The sequence below is a fragment of the Zootoca vivipara genome, chromosome 6 (assembly GCF_965207765.1).
Source record: "Zootoca vivipara chromosome 6, rZooViv2.hap1.1, whole genome shotgun sequence".
In the NCBI taxonomy this organism is placed as follows: domain Eukaryota; kingdom Metazoa; phylum Chordata; class Lepidosauria; order Squamata; family Lacertidae; genus Zootoca; species Zootoca vivipara.
This window is the reverse complement of record NC_142589.1, coordinates 23,455,050-23,477,920: the sequence shown is the minus strand read 5'-3', so window position 1 is coordinate 23,477,920 and position 22,871 is coordinate 23,455,050. Positions and strand designations below refer to the sequence as shown.

Sequence of the window (22,871 nt, the reverse complement as noted above, 5' to 3'; positions counted from 1 at the left end):
TAGATCTCCTCTATTCCAATTTTGCTGGCACCAGGCATCTCTTTCTGTTATGGGTGAATTTGTTTAATTAGGAATAACTTGGGCATGTTTGTAGACTGAGATAATGACTTAAAAAAAATCAGTTAAATGCTTGGGTTTTCGGGGACTTATTTGACCTGTCATTTTGATTTATTGCTGTTGCTATTATATTTAGCATTTATTGTACTGCAGGGACAGACAAGCTGCTCTTCTCCAGATGTTGGATTCCAGTTCCAGTCAGCCCCAGCTGGTCAGGGTAATGGAACTGCAGTCCAGCAACATCTGGAGAGGACTAGGTTGACTACCCATGATCCAGTGCTTTAGCATGCTCTTGTAAAAACATCAAAATAAAAATTAATAACAATCCTGTAAGGGAGACTAATGCTGCTGTCCTGTATTACATTGCAGGGGGGAGGCAGTTCTCATAAGAGTGTCAGAGCCAAGATTCAAACCAGGGACTTGTGATTGCATTTAAATCAGTATTTCCCAAACTTGGGTCTCAAGCTGTTTTTGGACTACAACTCCCTAGCTAGCAGAACAGTATTCAGGGATGATGGGAATTGTAGTCCACGAACAGCTGGAGACTCAAGTTTGGGAAACCCGGCTAACAAAATTACTGCAGACTTGACTGAACCTGGAGGAAAGTTGCCTTTCTGAGACCTGTGAAGGAAGAGTTCAGTTTTCCTGTCCTTTGTGTGTGTTAAAGATCTACTGTCGTTCCAAGCTCTCTTAATTAGAGGATGCAAGTGAAGCCAACTCTTTGATTCTTATTCGGGAGGAGAAAGCTGAACTATTTATTAGTAGTAGCAGTAGTAATTTTTTATATTTGTTAGGATTCTTTTCTCTCAGCAACTTACATTAAAACCAGTTAAGAAGATCCAATAACATAAAAAACAAAAACAAAAGAACAGCTGTGCAGTTAAAAAAAGAGGGGTCGTACAGATCCCACCCCTCAAAGATATTCCGCAATGCTACTCTTCAAAATTAAGCACACAAATTAAGTGTACAACATTAAGGGCCCAAAAGGCCCACTGCAGGGTTGCAGGGTTGATCTAAAGTGATGTGCACCTGTCTCCACCATTACAACCTATGGTAGGAATCTGAAAACATTCCTATTTACCCAGACATTTGGTGGCTTAAAAAAGGTTGTTCCAGTCAAGGCTAAGTTCACTGGATGGAAGAAGGTTTTAACTGCTTTGAGAATATGCTTTAACTGCAACTGAATTTAGACGACAACAACAACAACAACAACAACAACAACAACAACAACAACCTGAGTCACAACAGCAACACTATTGATACATGGTAGGGGAAAAAATTAAGGTACAGGTCCCCAAATGCATGTTTGGGTTTGAGATGGGTTCAGATCTAGAAAGGTTAAGGAGTACTGGGGTATACAGCACAGACCTAAATGGACCACTGACCTCAGAGGTGCCAACTTGAATAAAATATGGGAGGGCAGGTAAGCCCCGCCCCACATAATCGATCACATGACACAGTGCATGCACACAATTTGAATGGCAATACCCATCAACTTTGAGGGGGTCCGGTGCCCTCATATATTTTATTGGGGGGGAGCTCTCAAAGCCCCTAAGAGTTGGCTCCTATGAATGGCCGTACTGGGCATCCTATCTGATCTCCCCTGAGATGAAAGGCAGGAAATAAATATTGTAAATAAAATTAACAAACAGTCTGATAAGTGAGATGATATAGTGGGGATTTGGGGTGGAAATGACTCGGTTCATCTTGGGAATCGTGATATGGAGAAATGGGAAAGCTGAATGTAGTCAGCTGTGTACCCAGGAAAGCTGATTTCAGCAAATTTAAAGAAATACTGGGTCAGATCCCATGGGTGGAATTACTCAAAGGGAGGGAGTCAGAGATGGGTGTGAGTTTCTTTGAAGGCACAATTGCAAAGCTTTCCAAAGCACGAAAAAATAGGGAGGCGGCTGAATTCGGGAGGGGGGGCATGTGCCCCGCCAAATAAGGTTGGACTCCAGCTCCCATTGTCTCTGACCACTGACTATTTGTGTTGGGGGTCAATGGGAATTTGAGTCCAACAACACATGGAGAACCACAGATGTTCTGCCCCTGAATTAAATTAATTAAATGCAGAGCATTTTCTTCACTGGGTGCCGTTGCCATTCTAAGAGAACAAAGCAGAAGTTCATGGTGAGTTCCGGCACCTCTTATTCTAGAAAAATAGCACTGCAGGTAACTAACATAAGGAGAGCAAAGGAACCTGAATTATACTAGGTCAGGCCCTTGGCCCATCTTGCTCAGTATTGTCTACCAGTACTCTGAGTGCCATCAACTCTCCAGTGTCTGATACAAGGAAGCGCCTTTCCCATCATGAGATTGCTTTTAACAGGAAGTGCCGGATGTTGAACTTGGGAACTTCTGCATGCAAAACTGATGCTCTCATTAGTATATAAGACTCTGCTGGATCAGGCCAGTGGCCCAGCTAGCCCAGTGCCCTGTTCCCACAGTAGCCACCCTGTGGGAAACTCAAGCAGGACCCGAGCAATACAGCACTTCCCCGCCAGCAGTTGAGCTAGGACCTCCCCTACATCCCTCACAAGCTCACCTGATCCTCCAAATAATTGCGGTGCCTTTGTCCCTTAAAAGGCAGCGGGTGACTGTGCGTGCGTGCGTGCAGCTGTGTGAGAACGCCAAATGTTCCAGAGTCGCCAGGAGCCTGTCCGCTGAGTCATCCAGGTGCCAAAGTCCCTACTGAAGCATAATGGGAAATTCTTGCTGAGTTGCTGCGTTTGGTGCTGATTGGGAGCAGACCAAAAAGCTCTGCTGGAGCAGCTCAGCTGGTGCAATTTGCTAGTGCAGAACGGGAAGAATTGGCCTTGCAGCATTAATGCTCCGGTTGTCAGCATGCTCAGGGGTGGGGGCGGGGAGCTTCTGCACTTCCCACTTCCCAAAGTAGTGTACAGTCATACCTCGGTTTAAGTACACCTCGGTTTGAGTGCTTTCAGTTTAAGTACTCCGCGGACCCGTCTGGAATGGATTAATCCACTTTCCATTACTTTCAATGGGAAAGTTCGCTTCAGGTTAAGTACGCTTCAGGTTAAGTACAGACTTCTGGAACCAATTGTGTACTTAAACCGAGGTACCACTGTATCTCTCTCACTTCCCCCACCTACCAGGTAAAAAGTAGCACAGCCATGTTGGGCAGATGGACAGTAAGAACATAAGAAGAGCCTGCTGGATCAGTCCAAAGGGGGCCTATCTTGTCCTGCTTCCTCTTCTCACAGTAGCTGACCGGATGCCCCAATGGGAAACCCACAAGCAGAACCCGAGAGCCAGAACACTCTCCCTGTGTCTTCTAACAAATGTTATTCAGAAGCAGGTCTGGCCCACCCATGAGGCAAGGTGAGGGGGCAGCAGAATCCACAGGGGCAGCAGATCTGGTCTCCAAGGAATGCATCGTCTGATGCTGATGCCACTGCTGTGGCATGCTCCTTAGAGACCAGATCTGCCATCTCCTCAGCAGGCCCCACCCCAATGCCACCTCTATAGCGGCCTTTTGGTGAATAAGAGGCACTGCTGGTCTCCTCCCACCCTCGTTCCCAATGTAGATCTTTATTCCCCGCCTTGTTTCTGATGTCGATCTTCACTCGCCCCATCTTCCCTGGAATGGGAACACCATTTTGTGGTTCGCCTTAGGCACCCAAATGTCTTGGGCTGGCCCTGTTCAGAATCATCACAGCCTCCGACTGGAGGCAGAGCATAGCCATCCCGGGTAGTAGCCATCGACAGCTCTCTCTCTCCTGCATAGATTTGCTTAAACTCTTTTAAAGCCTCCAAAGTTGGTGGCCATCACAACCTCCTGCGGTGAGTGAGTTCCATAGGTGAACGTGAAGAAATGCTTTATTTTATCTGTCCTGAATCTTCTGGCATTCAGCTTCATTAGATGTCCACAAGTGCTAGTATGGAGAAAAGCCTCTCTGTAGCCACTTTCTCCATGCCATTCATAATTTTATAAACTTCTATCAGAAGAACGTAAATCCACAAGAAGAGCATGCTGGATCAGACCAGTGGCCCATCTTGTCCATTATCATATTCTCTCTAGGACCACCCAGATGCCCCACAATGGGAAAACCAGAAGGCAGGACCCAAACTCGAGAGCAATCTCCCCTCCTGCAGCCGTGTCAGCTTGCTTACCTTATCTCTAAATGAAGAAGTCCCAGACATTTGTACAGTGCTGTTCAGAAGCCTCCTAATTTTAGTACACAGACTGACCCACAAGATGAACAGTAGGATTATAACCCTTCAGATGCAGCAGCTTGTTTTGGAGCATACACTCCTCTGTACAGTAATAGGAAGAAAACTTTTTCTAGGTGGGAGGAGGGGGCAAGGAAAAAGCCACACAACACTTTTCAACTCAGCACCTGTCATTGCCCTGCTTCGCATGCCATGTTACACCATAGCTAACACGTGGCCATGGTTTAATGGGAACAATTAGCATGTTTGTGCAGGCTGCTCAAAAGGCCACCCCGCTTTGCTCATTCCCCAACCCTGGTCATGCCAGGAGCAACAAAACACAAATGTGGGCTTGTTGTGTTCACCCCAAAGTGGGCCCCAGGGGAATGATCCTTTTTCTTAGCTTGGATGGACAGTTGGGTGACTAAAAGTGTGTGTTTGTGTGTGTGTGTAGATAGAGAGAGAAAGAGACAGAGATCTTGACTTTTGCGCGTTTAGACTATAAACCCTTGAGGTTTTATTACAACCAACAGTGTATATAAGTTCTGTTAAAATAAATTTGAAAAGGTAAAAGCTGTATCCACCGCTTCACCCACTTTGACCTGTGAACTGCACCCACCACTGACATTTCCCCCCAGGAGGCAGTGATGGCCACCAAATTGGATGGCTTTAAAAGAGGACTGGGCAAATTCACGGAGAGGGTTACCCATGGCTACTAGCGACAATGGCTATACTCTACCTCCGCAGTTGGAGGCAGTAATGCCAGTTGCTGGAAACCACAGGAGGGAGAGAGTGCTCTTGTGCTCATGTTCTGCTCCCTGGTTTCCCACTGGTTGGACAGTGTGAAAACAGGATGCTGGACTAGATGGGCCATTGGCCTGATCCAGCAGGCTCTTCTTAAGCGCCACCCCCTCTTAAGATTGCCCACAACAGAATGTGGCTTTTGGTCTGAAAAAGGCTCCCCTCTGCTGGACATAGCCAATGACAGAGATGTGGCAACAGAACCTGATTTTTCTTCCCTGCCTCTCAGGATTTGGCGGAGAGGCTTGACAACCTTGTGAGCAGCCGGCAGACTGCAGAGCGTTAAATGCACCCTCTTGCATCTTGGGAATTCCCCAAGGTGGCATGAGCTAAGGGTGTTGCTGAGCAACAGGTGCCCACAGGGACTTTCAAGACGGTCCAGTGTGTATTGTGCCGGCTGGCAGGGATCCCAGCTTCCCAAGAGGTGTCAGGCAGGTCATGGCTTAGGCATCCATTTGGGCAAATGGCAAAGCAATGATAAAAAGGTAAAGGGACCCCGGACAGACTCTGGGGTTGTGTCGCTCATCTCGCATTATTGGCGAAGGGAGCCAGCGTACAGCTTCCAGGTCATCTGGCCAGCATGATAAAGCCGCTTCTGGCGAACCAGAGCAGCACATGGAAACGCCGTTTACCTTCCCGCTGTAGCAGTACCTATTTATCTACTTGCTTTCAAACTGCTAGGTTGGCAGGATCTGGGACCGAGCAATGGGAGCTCACCCCGTCGCGGGGATTCGAACCACCAACCTTCAGATCGTCAAGCCCTAGGCTCTGTGGTTTAACCCACAGCGCCAGCCAGTAGCAATGGTAGCTATCGGTATTTCCCTTATCCAGCTTCTATGTTCTCCTTATCTTATGTCTTGGAATTCTTCACTTTGATCAAAAGACAAGCAGAGAGAGTATGAGTTGGTGACTCTGGTAGTGGGGCAAATCTCCACTTGGTGTCTTCCAGGCCCTTGTCTAGTTATCTTCATCAATATCCCCTCCAGGCTACCAAAAAGGACTCCCACATTCTCTGAGCTTCTAACCTCTTTATGTAAACACTCGGCTTGGAAGATTTCACCGTCCATCAATATAATTGCTCTCCGCTACCCCCAGCAGAGAGAGCTGGCCCACAATGAAGCTGCTACACCTCTTGCCTTGAAGTCAAGAGCAATTTAATTACTTGGCCCTTTTTTCTCTTCCAAACCACTTGGAGGAACCGTTGGGCAGTGGCAAAGGAAGTGGAAGGCAATTAGCAGGGAGCAGATGGGTCTCACATGTCGAAAGGTCTCTTGAGGTAGAGAGCAGTGTTGGCACCAGGCCATTTTGCCTCTTTGCTTGAAGGCTGGTGTAGTGTCAGAGCTGGTGAAAGGGGGTTGTAGCATCAAGGGTACATGAGGTAAGGCAAGATGTCCCCAGAAGATAGGAGTGAGCCTGGTGAAGAATGCAGCGGAAAGGGCATTGTTCTCCTCAGGCGCTGGTTGCTGGTGGATCAGAACATAAGAAGAGCCTGCTGGATCAGGCCAATGGCCCATCGAGTCCAGCATCCTGTTCTCACAGTGGCTGACCAGATGCCCCAATAAGTATTCAGACACAAGAGGACTCCCCCCCTCCTGCAGTTTGCATCAAATAGTACTCCAGTCATGGAGACAGAGCATAGCCATCATGGCTGGTAGCCACTGATATGCTCCATGAATTTGTCCAATCCTCCTTTAAAGCCATCCAAGTTGGTAACCATCACTTCCTCCTGTAGGAGGGAGTTCCCCAGTTTAACTATGCGCTGCTCGAAGAAGTCCTTTTATCTGTCTTGAACCTTCCGACATTCAGCTTCATTGGATGTCCCCAAGTTCCAGTGCTATGGTATGAGAGAGGGAGAAAAACTTTCCCCTATCAACTTCTTACATGCCTCATATAATTTTAGGAACTTCTATCATGTCACCTTTTACCCTTTCTGTAAACTAAAAAGTCCTATATGCATGCTGAGCAATGTTTTCCTCCAAACAGGATAGTCACTCACATCGTGGAAAGGTCAGAAGGGGTTGGGCATTCCAGCTCCTTTGCTAAACCCCTTAGGGAATGGACTTAGCTCTACAGTTCCAGGTTCAAACACAGCTAGGGCTGGGGGAGAATCCCTCCCTGAAACACTGTAGAAAGCCTCTGCAGGTCTGTGTGAGCAATACTGAATTGGGTGCACCAGTTGTCTGGCTGAGAATAACACAGCCTTAGGGCCCAGCAATACAAAAGTGGGATTGTTAAAGAGCAGGCATCCCCAAACTTCGGCCCGCCAGATGTTTTGGGCTACAATTCCCATCTTCCCTGACCACTGGTCCTGTTAGCTAGGGATCATGGGAGTTGTAGGCCAAAACATCTGGAGGGCCGCAGTTTGAGGGCATAGCTGCCAAGTTTTCCCCTTTCTCGTGAGGAAGCCCATTCAACACAAGGGAATTTCCCTTTAAAAAAGGGAGAACTTGGCAGCTATGGTTTGAGGGTGCCTGTTAAAGAGGACTGTGCTTGAAAAGCCAGTTGTCTGGAGGCGAGCAAGTACCACTCTATGATTCTATGGAGGTCTTTAAGCAGAGGCTTGACAGGCATATGTCAAGAATGCTTTGATGGTGTTCCTGCTTGGCAGATGGTGTTTCCTGCTTGGCAGGGGGTTGGACTGGATGGCCCTTGTGGTCTCTTCCAACTCTATGATTCTATGATTCTATGAACCACTGCAGCAGGTAGCACCATCATCATCATGATTGATGATGATGAGGTGGCATAGTCCAAACCAGGAATCAAGCATTCAGGTTTGTAGGGATGGAGAGTCCACGAGTGACTCAGTTTGGAACGTAAGGGTTCCATTCAGTGCTAGTTCTACTCAGAGGCGAGTTGCTGGAATTAGTGGACCTCGGTTAATTTTTTTTTGGGGGGGGGCAACCCTGAGTTAGTTGGCTACAGCCCTAAGCAGCTTACATGCAAGACCCAACCCAGAGTCAGGTGCTTTATATGACCAAGTGGATCTCCGTTGGTCCCTGGAGTCACCTGACCTCTGCTAAGCTGCAATGCACCCCACTGGCCATCCACAATGGTGGTGCTAAAGAGCAATGGAGAGCAAGCCATGAGCTCTGCTACTACCGTGTCACTGAAAGTACCAGGAAAAGACCTGCTAGGCTGGAAGGGCAGGTTAATTTGGGCTGCAATCTTTTTCCTACACATGGCAGTAAATCTCTTGGAGCATGGCAGAACTTACCTCTGAGTAAACAAGTATAAGGATTTCGCTGCATGGGTGACTTTTGCCCAAGGAATTTTATCTTTGTGGATACAAAACATCCTGATCTGCACCTCTTGGGCTAATGTGCAGACCAGAGTTTAGATACCCAGCAGATTTCATGCTTCTGTTAATTGTCATCAGCAGCTTAAATGTAGCAAAATATGGATTTTGCATGTCTTTTAAAAAGGAAACATGCATTTAAATGTGTGTGTTTTTTTAAAAAAGAACTACACGTTTGCATACATATTTTGAGATTTCTGTTGTTTTTCAAGGAAGGGAAATGCGTGAGTTTCTCACTTTGTTTTCAAGTGTTTTTATGTAAGTCAACCATTTATATGCCACGTAATTGCAGTATGGGAGAAGTAAACAAAATGAAACTAAACAAGAGTTAAAACTGTAAAACTGAAGAAGTGTGCATGCACACGAAAGCTCATACCAAAATAAAAACTTAGTTGGTCTTTAAGGTGCTACTGAAGGAATTTTTTGTAAAACTAGAATTCAGTTAAAATGCCTGCTGGTGTGTGTGTGTGTGTGTGTGTGTGTGTGTGTGTGTGTATTCCGTAAGTGCTAGAGGTTCAACAGGGCAAGAGTCTGTTTGACCTCAGCTTGAAGGGGGTGCCATAAAACTGGGCCCACAATACTGAACCCAGCACAGCTCCTGGTTGATACGAACCATGCATCCAAGCCATGGGGGACCACTAATTGTGACTCCCCTGAAGACCTCACTGATCAAGCAGTGATATAAGGGATCAAGAGGTCTTTGAGGTATCCTGGACCCACGTTGTTTGAATAAATAAATACTAAGCACCTTGAACCTGGTGTTTTTTCCATCTCCTGTAGGTTGATCCAACACCTTGCATGCAGGAGATTTCAGGTATAAGCTCTGCCCAAGACCCTGGAGAAGCCCTCTGAGGCTGAGCTGACAGTTCTGGCAAGTTAAGCCAGTTGGACTAATTTGGACTTTGCCAAAAGTCAGTGGCTAGCCTGGAGATTTTTCTTAGCTAAATCTGCCTCATCAGTACATTTAATCCCATTGTCCCTTGGCCTGTCCCCAGAGCATAGCTGCCAAGTTTTCCCTTTTCTCCCGAGGAAGCCTATTCAGCATAAGGGAAAATCCCTTTAAAAAAAGGGATAACTTGGCAGCTATGCCCCAGAGGATGGAGCCAACAGTGTCCTCTCTCCCTTCTGCTCCCACATCCTCCGGATCTTCTTCACCCTGAGATAAATCTGAACTTTTGGGAGCAGCTAATTGCCGCCGCCACCCCGCCTGCCCACCCAGCTCCCCATCACCTGACCATTGCGACACCTGTCTCGCAGCGGCATGGGGCGGTGGGGGTGGTGAAGGCTCCCCTTTGCCGTGTTCCGGTGCCCACACAATTAATCAGCAGACGCTCCGGAGCAAACCATCTCCACATTTAGCCGCAATCCGGGAGGAGTAGTGTGTCAGGAGTGGGGGGGGGGGCAGAATTTACAAAAACAGCATCAGCTGCCAATGCGATGGCTGGCAGAGGAGATTCCTGCTGACTCAGGCTTTGAAGGTACAAACGAGGCTGTTGCGGCAGTGTGTGTGTGTGTGAGAGAGAGAGCAGGGAAGGGAGGGGGCTGGATCTCTCTTGCCCACGCACTGCCAAATGGATTTCGGCTCGCCTCTCTCTCTCTCTCTCTCTGCCCATACTAAATAAATAAATAAGTTGCCTGTCTAGAACCTGGAAGGGAATGGGGTAGAAAGAGAACATCTTACTCTGTTCTTTTTTTTTGCCCTGCCCCCCTCCCCAATTGCTCGTCCATCCAGCCGTCTGGCTTATTTCATTTTTTTTTCCACCATGCCTGCTTCCTAGATCCATCGCCCGCGTCTCCTTTTATTTTGCCTCTTGCTTTTTTCTTGACTGCCGGTCTAGAAAAGAAGCGACAACATCTAAGGTAGGTGCTCCCCCCCCCCTTATTCCCTTTGACTTCTGTGGTGACCTCTCTCCCTCCCCTGTTTTGGAAGCTCTCTCCTCCGCCCGCCTCCCCAATTTCCTTTCTTTGCCGCAGGCGTCGATTTCTCCTTGAGCTCCCTTCTCTCTCCGGCAGATGCAGGGCGACAGGAAGCCGGTGTGTGCCCGGGTGCTTTTGCTGGGCTCTTGGGAAATCCTATGCATGTTTCATCAGAAGAGTGTGTGTCCCGTTGGGTTCAAGGGAACTTGCTCCCCTGGAAGCATGTATAGAGGGCTGCAGCCTCTGGGGGCTTCTAGGAAGCAACCAAACAGGCAGAGGTGGTTGGCCTCTTTGAAAGACAAAAGGCAGAACCCAATAGTGGACTTGGCTTATTTTAGACTCTGGGGCTTAATTGATTTGGGGGGAGGGTAGCGGTTTTGCTCTTTAACGTGTTTTCTTTTGCTTTCTCCAAAACATGCACTTGTGGACGACACATACACAACCGTGCTCATTCCCTTGAGTGCCCCCGTAAAGTCCTTCCCCCTTGGCACCGTCAATAGCAGTTATTAACTCATTTCCCCATTATTATCTGCAGTCTATGTTCCTTGCAGCATCAAACCCCACATTCCGATGTGCCCACAGGCAGAAGAAATCTCCCCTTCGTTGCAGCTCATACGGTAGTTTGCGGTTAATTCCCGGACCGTGTGTTTCCAGGTTGACCAGCTAATCGGCATAGCTGTTTCCATGGTATCTGCTAGGAAAAACTAGGCTGCCCCTTTTTCTGGTGCAGGGAAAACAAAGTGGATTCTGTTTTGTTTGTTTTTGTGTGGAGGTTTTTTTTTTTTAAGGAAGGGGACGTTTTAGCACAGATTCTCCTCTGCCCTTTGTTTTCTCTGCTCTCTTGTGGTTTTCCTCCGGTGCTGCCAAAAGCTGAGGGTGGAAGTGAAGAAAGGACTGGGTTGAAATCAATCGGTGGGGGGAGGTGGGGGGGGGGACGCAGCTGCCTGAACATCACCTGCAGTGCATCTGGGAGGAGGGTGATCTGTCAGGCACAAGTGTTGCGTCTCTGCCCTGAAATTAATTGCACTTTGAAAGGAAAAGGATAGGATGGGGAACAGCTAGGATTCTGTAACGCAAGGCAGCGGCGAAGGAAACTGCTGTGCAGGGTTGGTGGCCCTGATTGCGGACGGGCAGCGGACGTCACAGTGCGCCACTTTGAGAGAGGCTGCTGGCAGAGCACTTGGTGGGACCAGTTTAGGGTGCAGGCAGGGCTGTGGGGAGCTGCGGGGGGTTACTGCTCCAACAAAAACAGGAAAAGAGCAATTTCCAGTTTGGGACTGTGGAATTCACGTGTTGCCATAGATCTGCTAAGGTTTGCCTGCTTCATTTCAGTACCCAACTTTAGTTTTGAGCGCTGTTGGCTGTTTTAATCACAGCACAATATGAAAGGTAGGAAAGTCATTTCTACAGTGTAAAAGCATTCCTCTGTCTAGCTTAGTCCTGGCTGCACTGACAGGCAGTGGCTCTCCAGGTTTTCGGATGGGGCTTTCCTGGTGCTACCTAGAGCTAGCTGCCAGGAACTCAACCTGGGACTTTCTAAATTCTGTTTGATGAGTGGTGTGTATCCCTTTGTTTGCCTTTTGCTAACTGGAGGGGTTCTGAAAAGGGGCTAGAGGAGGCTGCTAGATAGATCAGTGCTCTGAGCTCCGTGTGAACTTCCTTCTGTAAGCTGCAGTTGTTGTTGCCAACACTCTGGCCACAGTCAAGGAGCGATGACTTCCTGATGTGCCCATGGGGAGAAAGCAGCTTTTCTTCCCACTTATTAAAATTCATGCTTCTGTAATTCCCAGCTTCTGCTAGATATTTTTGGCTTGGCTTGACGTCCCACCATTTCTCAGCTCAGAGAAAATGAGTTTGCGATGGTGCACGCAAGAGAAATTTCTGCCTAGTGACATTTCAATTACACAGTTAGCCTCTTAGCCGGGAGGATGGGGTAATTCTGTTGGGTACCAGTAGAAAGATAACAATTTCCCCACCAGCCCTCTAATATTCAAGAGCAAAAGCAACCGTGAGGATAAAATAAGGAGCTGTAGGGAGGAGAGAGTGTCCTAATTATTCAATGGCATTTTAGAGACATGAAGAACATAAGTGAACATAACATAAAAAGAGCTTACTGGATCAGGCCAATGGCCCATCTAGTCCAGCATCCTGTTCTCACACTGGCCAACCAGTTTCCCCCAGTGGGAAACCCATAAGCAGGATTCAAGCACAAGAGCCCTCTCCCCTCCTGTGGTTTCCAGCAACTGGTATTCAGAAGCATTGTTGCCTCCAGCTGTGTAGGCAGAGCATAGCCATCATGGCTACTACTGTTCACCAAGTGGGTGACCATCACTGCCTCTTGTGGCAGCGAGTTCCATTGTTTAAACTAGGTGCTGCGTCGAGGACTTACTGTCTTGAATCTTCCAACATTCAGGTCCACAAGTTCTAGTCTTATGAGAGAGGGAGGAAAATCTTTTGTCTGTCTGCTTTCTCCATGCCAGGCATAATTCTATAAACTTCCAACATGTGTCCTCTCTTACCTATCTTTTCTATAAGCCAATGGGTTTGGGTGTAAGTGTCTTCTTTCAACTCTAACCACCGTTAAGAAACTACACTTCCCATGATTCTTCAGTGGAAGCCATAGCTTTTTCAAGTGGTGAGATATTGCTTTCAATATTTAGGGCAAATGGGGCCAAAGTTTATACTATTGTTGAGCTGATATCTTTACCCTGTCTTTTGTGGCATGACAGCACCCTAGAGATCTATCATGCCCCTCCTTCTCTTCTCCAGGAAAGATTAACATGCCCAGCTCTTTCACAGGACTAATGAGCAGCAGTAGTGTAAAAAGGCATCTCCCATGCTAGGGATCTTTAGGGAACAAATTGAAAAATAAAGCTGCCAATATATTAAAGCTTTTTTTTACAAATCTATAGTGCGACTGCATTTGGACTACTGTGCACAGCTCCGGTCATGTCACCTCAAAAAGGGTATTGTAGATTTGGAAAAGGTTCAGAAAAAGGCAACCAAAATGATCTAGGGAGCGGTGAGAGAGCATAATCATAGAATTGTTGGAAGGGACCCCTGGGGGTCATTTAGTCCAACTCCCTGTAACTGAGGAATCTCAACTAAAGTAGAAGTTTGTAGAACTTCGCATGGGATGGATAAAACGGAAGATTCAGGGCACAGCAAAGGAAAGGCCTTCTTCACACAGTGCAGAGTTCAGCTATGGAACTCACTCCCACAGGAGGCAACGGTGGGCACCAACTTGGATGGCTTTTTTTTTATTTAAAAAATTGATTTTTAAATTCAGGTAACAAAACATGCCCATACAAGGAAAACAGAGCTTTGTGGTTGTACACAAAAGAAAGAAAACCCGGTTGCCTTTAAAAGAGGTTTGGACAAATTCCTTGAGGAGAGGGCTATCGATGGCTATTAGCCATGATGATTATTTTCTGCCTCCACTGTCCAAGGCAACAATGCTTCTGAATACCAGTTGCTGGAAACTGCAAGAGAGGAGAGGGGTCTTGTTCTCGGGTCCTGGTTGCAAGTTTCCCACTGGGGCTTCTGGTTGGCCACTTTGAGAACAGGATGCTGGACTAGATGGGCCATTGGCCTGATCCATCAAGCTGTTCTGATTTTCTTATTTCCCTCCTTGTCCTACCTGACTGACCGCCGCTCCCCCCCCCATCCCCACTCAAAGAACACACAGTATATTTGTCAATATCATTCTTAAAATACGGTGCCTAGAGCCGGGCACAACCCTCCAGATCGCAGTCTGACTAGCTCAGAACAGAGTGGAATTATTACTCCTTGTGAGCTGGACACTCCTGCTTCTGTTAATGCAGCGAAGATTGCATTAGCTTGCTTAGCAGTAGCATCACACTGCTGGCTCCCATTCAGCTGGCAAGTAAAAGATTCTAATACCTTTGTTAAGTTTCCTCCCGTGAGCGAGGAATTGCATTAAGTATTCACATCCTGTGTAGGAAGTAAACCCAAAAAAGTCAGGATGGTGTTAGATTGGATGCTGACTTTTCTCCATGCCAGCCTCCTCCGCGCTAGGGTCAGTATATAAAAATGGCTAGCAGTGAGCATGCTTTTGTCCTCATATTTGTTGCCTTGGGAAACTCTGCTGGGATAGGACCCTTGGCAGAAGGAATTTATATACAAGCTACTGAATCTTAGAGGCAGTTTGGGACGGGGCAAGACCCATGCAGAGGCAGGAGGGCAGCTGGGTACATTTGCCTTGACCTCGGAGGGCTAAGCCAGCTGTTTCTCCCTTGAAAAGTACCCCAAACACCATCCCAATCTCTGCCAAGCAGGGTCTGTGCTCCTTTGAAGAATTGAAGACATGGCAGAGGCTGTTGTAGCTTTAAGAAAATACGATTTAGTCACCTATTTACACCTGAATTTAGATAGAGGGAGTCCAGATCTTACAGCATGGTCATCTCAAGAGCGTCTTGTTCTCCACAGCAGGGCAGCACCAGAGTCCAAGGCATCTCCTCCAAGTTTCGGGCTGTGAAAGAACTTTTAGCAGTCAAGAATAGATCAAATAGACTGGTATTAGACAGCTTCATAGCATTTTAAGTTTTGGGGGTCAGTCTGGATGATGCCTGTGGGTCCCTTCCAAACCTGTGACCCTGCGTAGGTGAGAGTAGAATCTATAAGAGCAAACCAGCCCAACCAGACCCTGGCCAGTTCAGTACTGCTATTTACATTAGAAAGATGTTGATCTGTTGCCATGGAGTTAATGGGGGTGTGTAACTCTCCTCACCTAATGGGAAGTGACATCACCTTGTAAGGTGAAGAACAATTGCCAGATGTTCCATGTGTGATTTTTGGCTGATGCTGGAAGATGAAGGGCAGGCCTTGCTCTGTACTGGACCCAAAGAACTGTGACTTGGTGCTTCCCTGGAAACTGAAGGAGAAAGCAAAGCTGGTTGGAGGTATTAACGCTGTGGGCCCATCCCTCCAATGCTCGGCTTCGATATATGTGCAAATAAAACCATTTATCCTAAAGACACCACAGTCTCCGCCAACCTTCACTCCAAGGGAAACAAACCCTGAGTAAGCGCAAGCACCTCCAGAAACACTCACCATTTGGAGATTGGGGTTTGTGCAACAATATGTTCCTATCCTGGAGTGAACTCAGGAGGCACACCGTCTCTGTGAGCCTCTTTTTCCATGACGCCTTTCAACCCAGAGCCTCTTCGCCGCTCCCTCTCCTTGGCCTAAAGACCCCTCTCTATGAGGGAGCTGTAGCCGTGCTGGATTTCTTTGGCAGAAGCTTTTAACCTGATGAAACTGAAGCTGGCCGTAATGGCCTTAAAATCAGGATGCTGAGAAACTTGAAGCTCCCAGATCAGCAGGGGCAAACTTTACCCCACCATTCATACTTAATGTGCAGGAAACTGATGACTGGTTGTAAACTGCTTTGATTCCTCGCCCACCCACCCCCTTTTCTGAACAGTGGCATCTAATTGTTTTCATAAATAAATAATAAACACAGACCCTCCAAGTGTCCCTATTTTCCAGGGGCAGTCCTGGATTTGCAGAAGCCGTCCTGGTTTCTGATTTGATCCTGGATAGTCCCGCGTTTCCTTAGGACATCCCTATTTTCATCAGAGAAAGCTTGGAGGGTATGGAGTTATGCGACCCCCCCCCCCGAGCCAAGGAGATAAGTAACTATCCAACCTTTAGAAGACACCTGAAGGCAGCCTTGTATAGTTTTATTATATTTTTATATATGTCGGATGGGCAGGGTAATGAGAAAATAAATGTGTTGGGGGGGTTATTGGCTGGTTCTTGTTTTTATTTCTATTACATATTTTGTGTTTTTATGTTGTGATTTGATGTTGTGAACTGCCCTGAGACCTGTGGAGATAGGGCAGTACACAAATAATAATAATAATAATAATAATAATAATAATAATAATAATAATAATATAGCATTTGAAAATTAGCAGGGGGCAGATAAAATTTGGGTGAAATTCTCATGGACAGTGTGTGTGTGTTTTTGTGTAGATACAGCGTAGTTTACTTTCCAGGTGGCAAAGCAAGTGGTATTCAGAAGCATTGCAGCGTCCAGCCATAGAGGCAGAACATAGCCATTGTAGAGACTAGCCATTGACTTTATCCAGTCCTCTTTTCAAGCCATCCACGTTGGTGGCCATCTCTGTGCCATAGTTTTAATATGCACTGCGTGAAGAATTCCTTTCTTTTATCTGTCCTGAAACTTCCAGCAGGCTCTGCTCTGCCTCCAGAGCTGGAGGCAGCAATGCTTCTAAATACCAGTTGCTGGAAACCACAGGAGGGGAAAGGGCTCTTGTGTTCGAATCCTGCTTGTGGGCTTCCCACAGGCATCTGTTCGGCCACTGTGAGAACAGGAGGCTGGACTAGATGGGACGCTGGCCTGATCCAGCAGACTCCCCTTGCATTCTTAAAAGGTCCCCTGTGCGGTTTACTAATAAATTGATACAAACAAAACTTAAAACCATGAAGTGTGGCTCCTCCAGATGTGGGTGGTTGTTGTTTTTCGGAGGGAGTATATTCTGCCACCATTCATGAATGCAATACTAGCAGTAGATTTATACTGGACCAACCATAAGTCATTCTTCTTTAATAGTTGCTCTGTGATGCTGTAAGCGCATTATTGCCATCTCGAAGGGCACCTCTCGTCCTGCACAACTAAATTCAGGACAATAAACAAACCAGAACATTCATGTTGTAAAAAAAAATAAAAAAAATTACAGGATTATTTTGGCAGGGTGGTATATGGCATGCAAAGATTGGAAACGGAGCAGCGTTTTTGCCCTGAAACTTTTAACAGGTGCAAATGGTTTCGAAACCAGGATACCATCATGAACGCACAATAAAAAAGGAAGTCTGTAAAAGAAAAAGAAATCTTACAAAGTTATAAAAAAACAATATTTAGAATGAAACCAGAATGACTCATCTGCTGAGTTGGAGTTTCAATGTGTGAAGGAGCCTCTGAAAGTGCAGAATTTGGAAGCTGCTGCTCAGTCATCTATTGCATACTCATGTGCCTCTTGTAAGCCACCAGCAGAGCCAGGCGGTTTTGCTGCCAGGGGGCTCCACCCCAAGTATATGAAACCCAAAACCAGCCAATTAATTTCGGGCCCTGAGACAAAGTATAATAATAATCCCGCATTGTAGTCCTCACACACCCATATTACAGGTTCAAGGATTCTTCTGAGATAGAGTAGAATAATAGAACCGTATAATTGCTGTGTAGGCAGGAACCTCCAAAGGTCATCTAGCCCAACCCTCTGCAATGCAGGAATCACAGCTAAAGAATCCCTGACAGATGCCCATCCAACCTCTGTTTAACAGCCTCCAGTGAAGGAGGGTCCATCACCTTCTGAGGGAGTCAGTTCCCCTGTCAAACCACTCTTCCCATCAGAAAGTGCCTCCTTATATTAGTCGTAATCTCCTTTTTTTTGAAATTTGAATCCACCAGTTCAGGACGTACCCTCCAGAGCAGCGGAAAACAGCCTCCCCTATGACAGCCTTTCCGATATTTGAAGGTGGCCATCATATCACCTCTCAGTCTTCTTTTCTCCAGGCTGAACATTCCCAGCTTCTTCAACCATTCCTCACAAGGCTTAGCTTCCAAACCCTTCATCATTCTGGTCACCTTCCTCTGCACACGTTCCAGTTTACAACAGAATCACTTACTACAGAATCACTTACAATGCAATGTAGTCTGCTGTTCGTATTGCTGCTCAGAAGCTGCTTTCGCTTCCCAGAAGGAAAAAAAACCATCACACCTCCCTGTTACAGCCTAAAAACCCAATCTATTTAAATTGCCCAGCGCCCCTCAGGTGGGTCAAACCAAACATTAGGTCATGATGCACACACCTCATGCTCTGTTGACTTGCGCTTAGACTGGTTTACCCTTGGCATATTCAAAAACTTCTTTATTAAAAAAGGCACCCATGAAGTTATCCCCAAGTCCATTCAGTTATACACCAAAGTGTTTATTTTGTGTTTGTGTGTGTGTGTGTGTGTGTGTGTGTGTGTGTGTGTGCGCGCGCTTATAATGTCCTAAAACATCCCAGTTACTTGAAATTCATTTCCATTTCAGAGTCCAGTTTCCAATAAGTCACTCTCATCATCGTTCCTTTCCTTTTCACCTGCTGCCTGGTTAATTATAATGTTTTTTTGGGGGGTGTTTATGTGTTGTTGAAAGCTCATACCTATGACAAAGTTACAGGTAGGTAGCCGTGTTGGTCTGAGTCGAAGCAAAATAAAAAAATTCTTTCAGTAGCACCTTAAAGCCCAACTAAGTTTTTATTTTGGTATGAGCTTTCGTGTGCATGCACACTTCTTCAGAATACACAGAATACTTCTTCAGAATACACTGTATCTGATGAAGTGTGCATGCACACGAAAGCTCATACCAAAATAAAATCTTAGTTGGTCTTTAAGGTGCTACTGAAAGAATTTTTCTATTTTACCTATGACAAAGTTAGTTGGTCTCTAAGGGGCTACTGGAAGGATTTATTTATTTTGTGTTGTTGATTGACAGTGGGTTGTTATACCCGAAAAATCTTCTGTCAATTCAATTCCTGCTTGGTGGTTGATTTTCGTAACGGTGTGTCTTTGACCCATGTTGTAACATGATATGTAGGTGCTGTTGGTCTGATACCATTTGCGTCTCCAGTTGAACTTAAAGGGGCATGTTAGTAGCTAAGGGCATGGATGGTAGCCTCCTTGGGGGGGGGGGGGCATGCTTTCAGAAGCTTTAGGAGCACAGTCGCCCTCTTAAAGCGGGCAGTGGCTTTTCAGGATTTATGGCAGAGGGAAATCCCAACCCTTCCTGGAGATGCCAGGGATTGAACCCGGGGCCTTCTGCGTGCAAAGCACCTGCTCTACCACTGAGCTATGGTCCTTCTTTAAGTTCACCTGGGTTCTAAATCAGTACTGTATACACTAACGGGCAAGGTTTCAGAGAAGTGCCTTTGTCGGTTCCGGTTTCCGCCTGCAGGAATGGCGGACCTGTTTTCCATCCCTCTGACCTTCGTAAGGAATTTGGCGGTTGCTAGGGGAGTAAATGGCAACCCCCTACCCTCTCCGGGGGTTACGGAGAGGGGCCGCTGGCCCGCGATGCCCCCAGACCCACTCCGACTGTTTATGGAGTGGGGGGAGCTTGGGCTGAAGCACTTACGAGGGCCAGGACTCCCGGACGCTAATCTGCATGGCGGGGATTTCCATGATTAAAGAAGATAATTAGGCTTAAATCTATGGACATACTTCAGAAGGAGGGGCAGAAGCGCTGTTTACTGCCGAGAAATCTATGCTGCTGAGGGTGAGGAGTTAAAGGCTGTATTTCATCTGGAAGAAGGATTGATGGGGACAGAGCGATAAGGGAAGCGAGTCTTTCTTTTTTATTTTTTTTCATATGAGTTACTTCGTACCTTCCCAGACGTGATGTCCTGGCTTGTTTGGAGTGAAAGAGAAGCAAAAGACTGTGTGAGTTGAACTTTATAAACTGTTGTTATTGAGTATATTTTTTGAAGATGAGGAGTTGCTGACGAGAAAAGCCCCCCTCTAGTTGGATGGGAGGAGTGCCTGGACGCGTTCGGAGGATTTATGAGTTGTGACGCACTTTGAATTGGAGCAGCGACCTGAAGCTAAGTTCAGCTATAGGGCAAGGAGATCCATTAATTTACCAAGAGTCTATGCATGGTGTGAGGTCTGGTTCTTCTGCCTGGAAAAGCTGTAAATTTTATAAAGATCGTTAATCTATGAGAGAAAACGAAAGTGATTTGAGTTTTTTAAAGATGGCGCTGCTTCGTGTTGAGAGTCGACGCAATAGGGACGCTCCAGACCAAGAAGATTTATGGGGAGGCTGGACTGATTAACTCACACAGGAGAAAGAACATTTGTGAAACTTTGTTTGACATTTATCTCAGCAGCTGGGAAATAATCGGTTGAAAGAGGAAAACATCTATGTGACTGTAAGGGAAAGATCTGGATTATTATGAACTCGGAGAGACGATTTGAACTTTAGAAAAAAGACGGCAGTGGACGGTTGCGAGGAATCCCCAATTTCTTGAAGCATGGGAACCCAAAAAAAAAAAAATTTCTAGATGATTTGGCATAACATTCGGTTTGATTGATATATATGTGTATAATTTGAAATAATGAATGTGATATAATTGGTTTTAATTGGAAAATTATTAAAAGTATATTTAAAAAAAAGAAAAGAAAAGTGCCTTTGTCAGCCATTCTTGGAGATGCAGAGGATTGAACTTGGGACCTTCTGCATGCAAAGCATAAGACGAGCCTGCTGGAACAGGCCAAAGGGGACCCATCTAGTCCAGCATCGTCTTCTCACAGTGGCCATTCCAACCAGATGCCTGTGGGAAACCGGCAAGCGGGATTTGAGCTCAAGAGCATACTCTCCTCCTGAGGTTTCTAGCAACTGGTATTTGTAAGCACTGCTGCTTCTGACCATGGAGGCAGAGCATAGCCATTGTGGTTAGCAGCCATGGATAATAGCCCTCTCCTCCATGAATATGCCTGGCCCTCTTTTACAGCTGTCTAAGTAGGTGGTCATCCCAGCCTCCTGTGGCAGTGAGTTCCGCAGTTTAACTCTGTGCTGTGTGATGAAGTCCTTTCTTTTATCTGTCCTAAACCTTCCAACACTCCGCTTCGTTGGATGTCCATGAGTTGCAATGTTGTGAGAGTGGGAGGAAAAACTGCCCTTCCTCCAATTTCAACCAAGTGTGGTCACACCATAGATCTGCATAACAGCATTATCTGCCACTGTGCTGCCACATCCTTTTCTCCTGCTTTGCTTTCTGGAACCTCTCATGTCTGTCTCAATCCCAGAAGAAAGCACTTCCCTTTCACAACTGCAGGGAAAAAAATGGGTGGTTAGCTAATTCTCCTGCCTCTGTATTATGGCTGCTGCAAACTTAGCTCCACAATTTCTCCTTTCGTTTTATAGACTGCTTATTCAGGCTTGTTGGGGAGCTCCTTCCTTTCCATTTCTGCCCCCATCCTCTTCCCCTAACTGTATGTTTGAAAAGTAAAATGTAATGCAATAAAACATCACGCCCGATCCAAATAAATAAACCTTCTGGTGTGTTACGGGGAAATGTGAGCCAGGAATCTCAGCTCTACCGCCGACTCACTGGGTGGGTTTAGAGAAGCCTACAGGACCGCCTCTCCCAGTATGACCCACAGAGGACATTAAGGTCCACAAATAATAACATATTGGAGATCCCAAGTCACAAGGTGGTTAGACTGGCCTCGACCAGGGCCAGGGCCTTCTCAGTACTGGCCCCGACCTGGTGGAACGCTCTGTCCCAGGAGACTAGGGCCCTGCGGGATTTGTCATCTTTTCGTGGGGCCTGCAAGACAGAGCTGTTCCGTTTGGCCTTCGGACTGACGCAGTCTGACCCCATGGTTACCCTCCCCTAAAGTTTTATTTCATAATGGTTTTATCTTATTCGTAGATTTGTAATTTTAAAATTGTATTTTAAAATTGTATTAATCTACGTTTTAACTGAATTGTTTCTTTTATACTTGTGTTGATATTATTTGTTGTTAGCCGCCCTGAGCCCGGTCTTGACTGGGAAGGGCGGGGTATAAATAAAAATTATTATTATCATTATCATTCTCTTATCCGTTCAACTTCCACACAGGAATTGAATCATGCTCGCCTACCTTTTGAGGCTGTTGTGAAGCTTGCAGAGATAATGTATGTTAAGTGTTTGGGAGTATTATTATTATTATTATATTTAAAAAAATTCTTCTAGCAACCCATCATCTCCCCTAGGGACAAAACAGCAAAAGTGGTTTCTCAGGGGCAGGTAACCAAAAACCACCACCATCATCATTTATTTATTTAAATAATACTGTTATTACCGTTTACCTGAAAATCCCCAGGAGGTTGGAGAATATGTAAAAACAGAGTTGGGACAGCAGAAGGGATGATGTCCCTGGCAATACAAAAAAAAGGCATTCAGCAGTATATAGGTACATTAATTATTTCAAAATAATTGGAGAGGGTGAGTGTCGGCATAGATCCCGTGTATAAATTTGCTTGCAGAAATTCGAAGCTGTGCGTTGCTGCTACTAAAGATTGGCTTGCAGACCCGTTTTTCGTTTTCTCTGAGCTACATGAGCCGGTGAAGAAGACGTGAGATTTTTTGTGTTGTTTTGCTTTTGCTTTTGTCCTGTGATCTCACCTTGGCTCAACCCAGGATCCTTGAAGCAGGAGGAGGCAGGAGTCTCTCTCCGCCTGTCACCCAACCCCGTTGCTCAGGGTTCTGTTTTCTGTCCTCGTTTCAGCAATGTCTTATTTTAGAGACAGAGGCTCCTGGCTGTCTCAGGAGGAGAGAGCGGGGAGAATTTGTGATGAGCGGAGTCTTAGCGGAGAACACAATTCCAACAGGCCAGGAGGGAGGCCCAGTTTTGGAGGGTGGCAAGGTCAAGGGTACGCTGGCACTCAACCTCCAAACATTCCTGGTTGAAGCCAATGGCTCATCAAGTCCAGCAGCCAATGATAGCCCCATCCTCCTCAATAAATTTCCCCAATCCTCTTTTAAAACCATCCAAGTTGTTGCCAATCACTGCCTCCTGCAGGAGGGAGTTCCATAGCTTAACTCTATGC

The 22,871-nt window shown here is 46.3% G+C and overlaps 1 protein-coding gene across 8 annotated transcripts in view; it reads left to right on the top strand.

Moving 5' to 3' along the window:
* Positions 1 to 22,871, top strand: part of KCNAB2 (potassium voltage-gated channel subfamily A regulatory beta subunit 2) — a 104,244-nt gene that overhangs the window by 9,497 nt on the left and 71,876 nt on the right. For 2 of the 8 annotated variants that reach the window (XM_060276122.2, XM_088671785.1), the window contains exon 1: positions 9,839 to 10,189. The exons of 4 other annotated variants lie outside the window; for them this stretch is intronic. The gene's annotated coding sequence lies outside the window, so the exon portion shown is untranslated. Of the gene's footprint in view, positions 1 to 9,838; positions 10,190 to 22,871 lie in introns of those variants that run through there. 2 more of the 8 variants (XM_060276124.2, XM_088671787.1) reach the window with 2 other exon arrangements.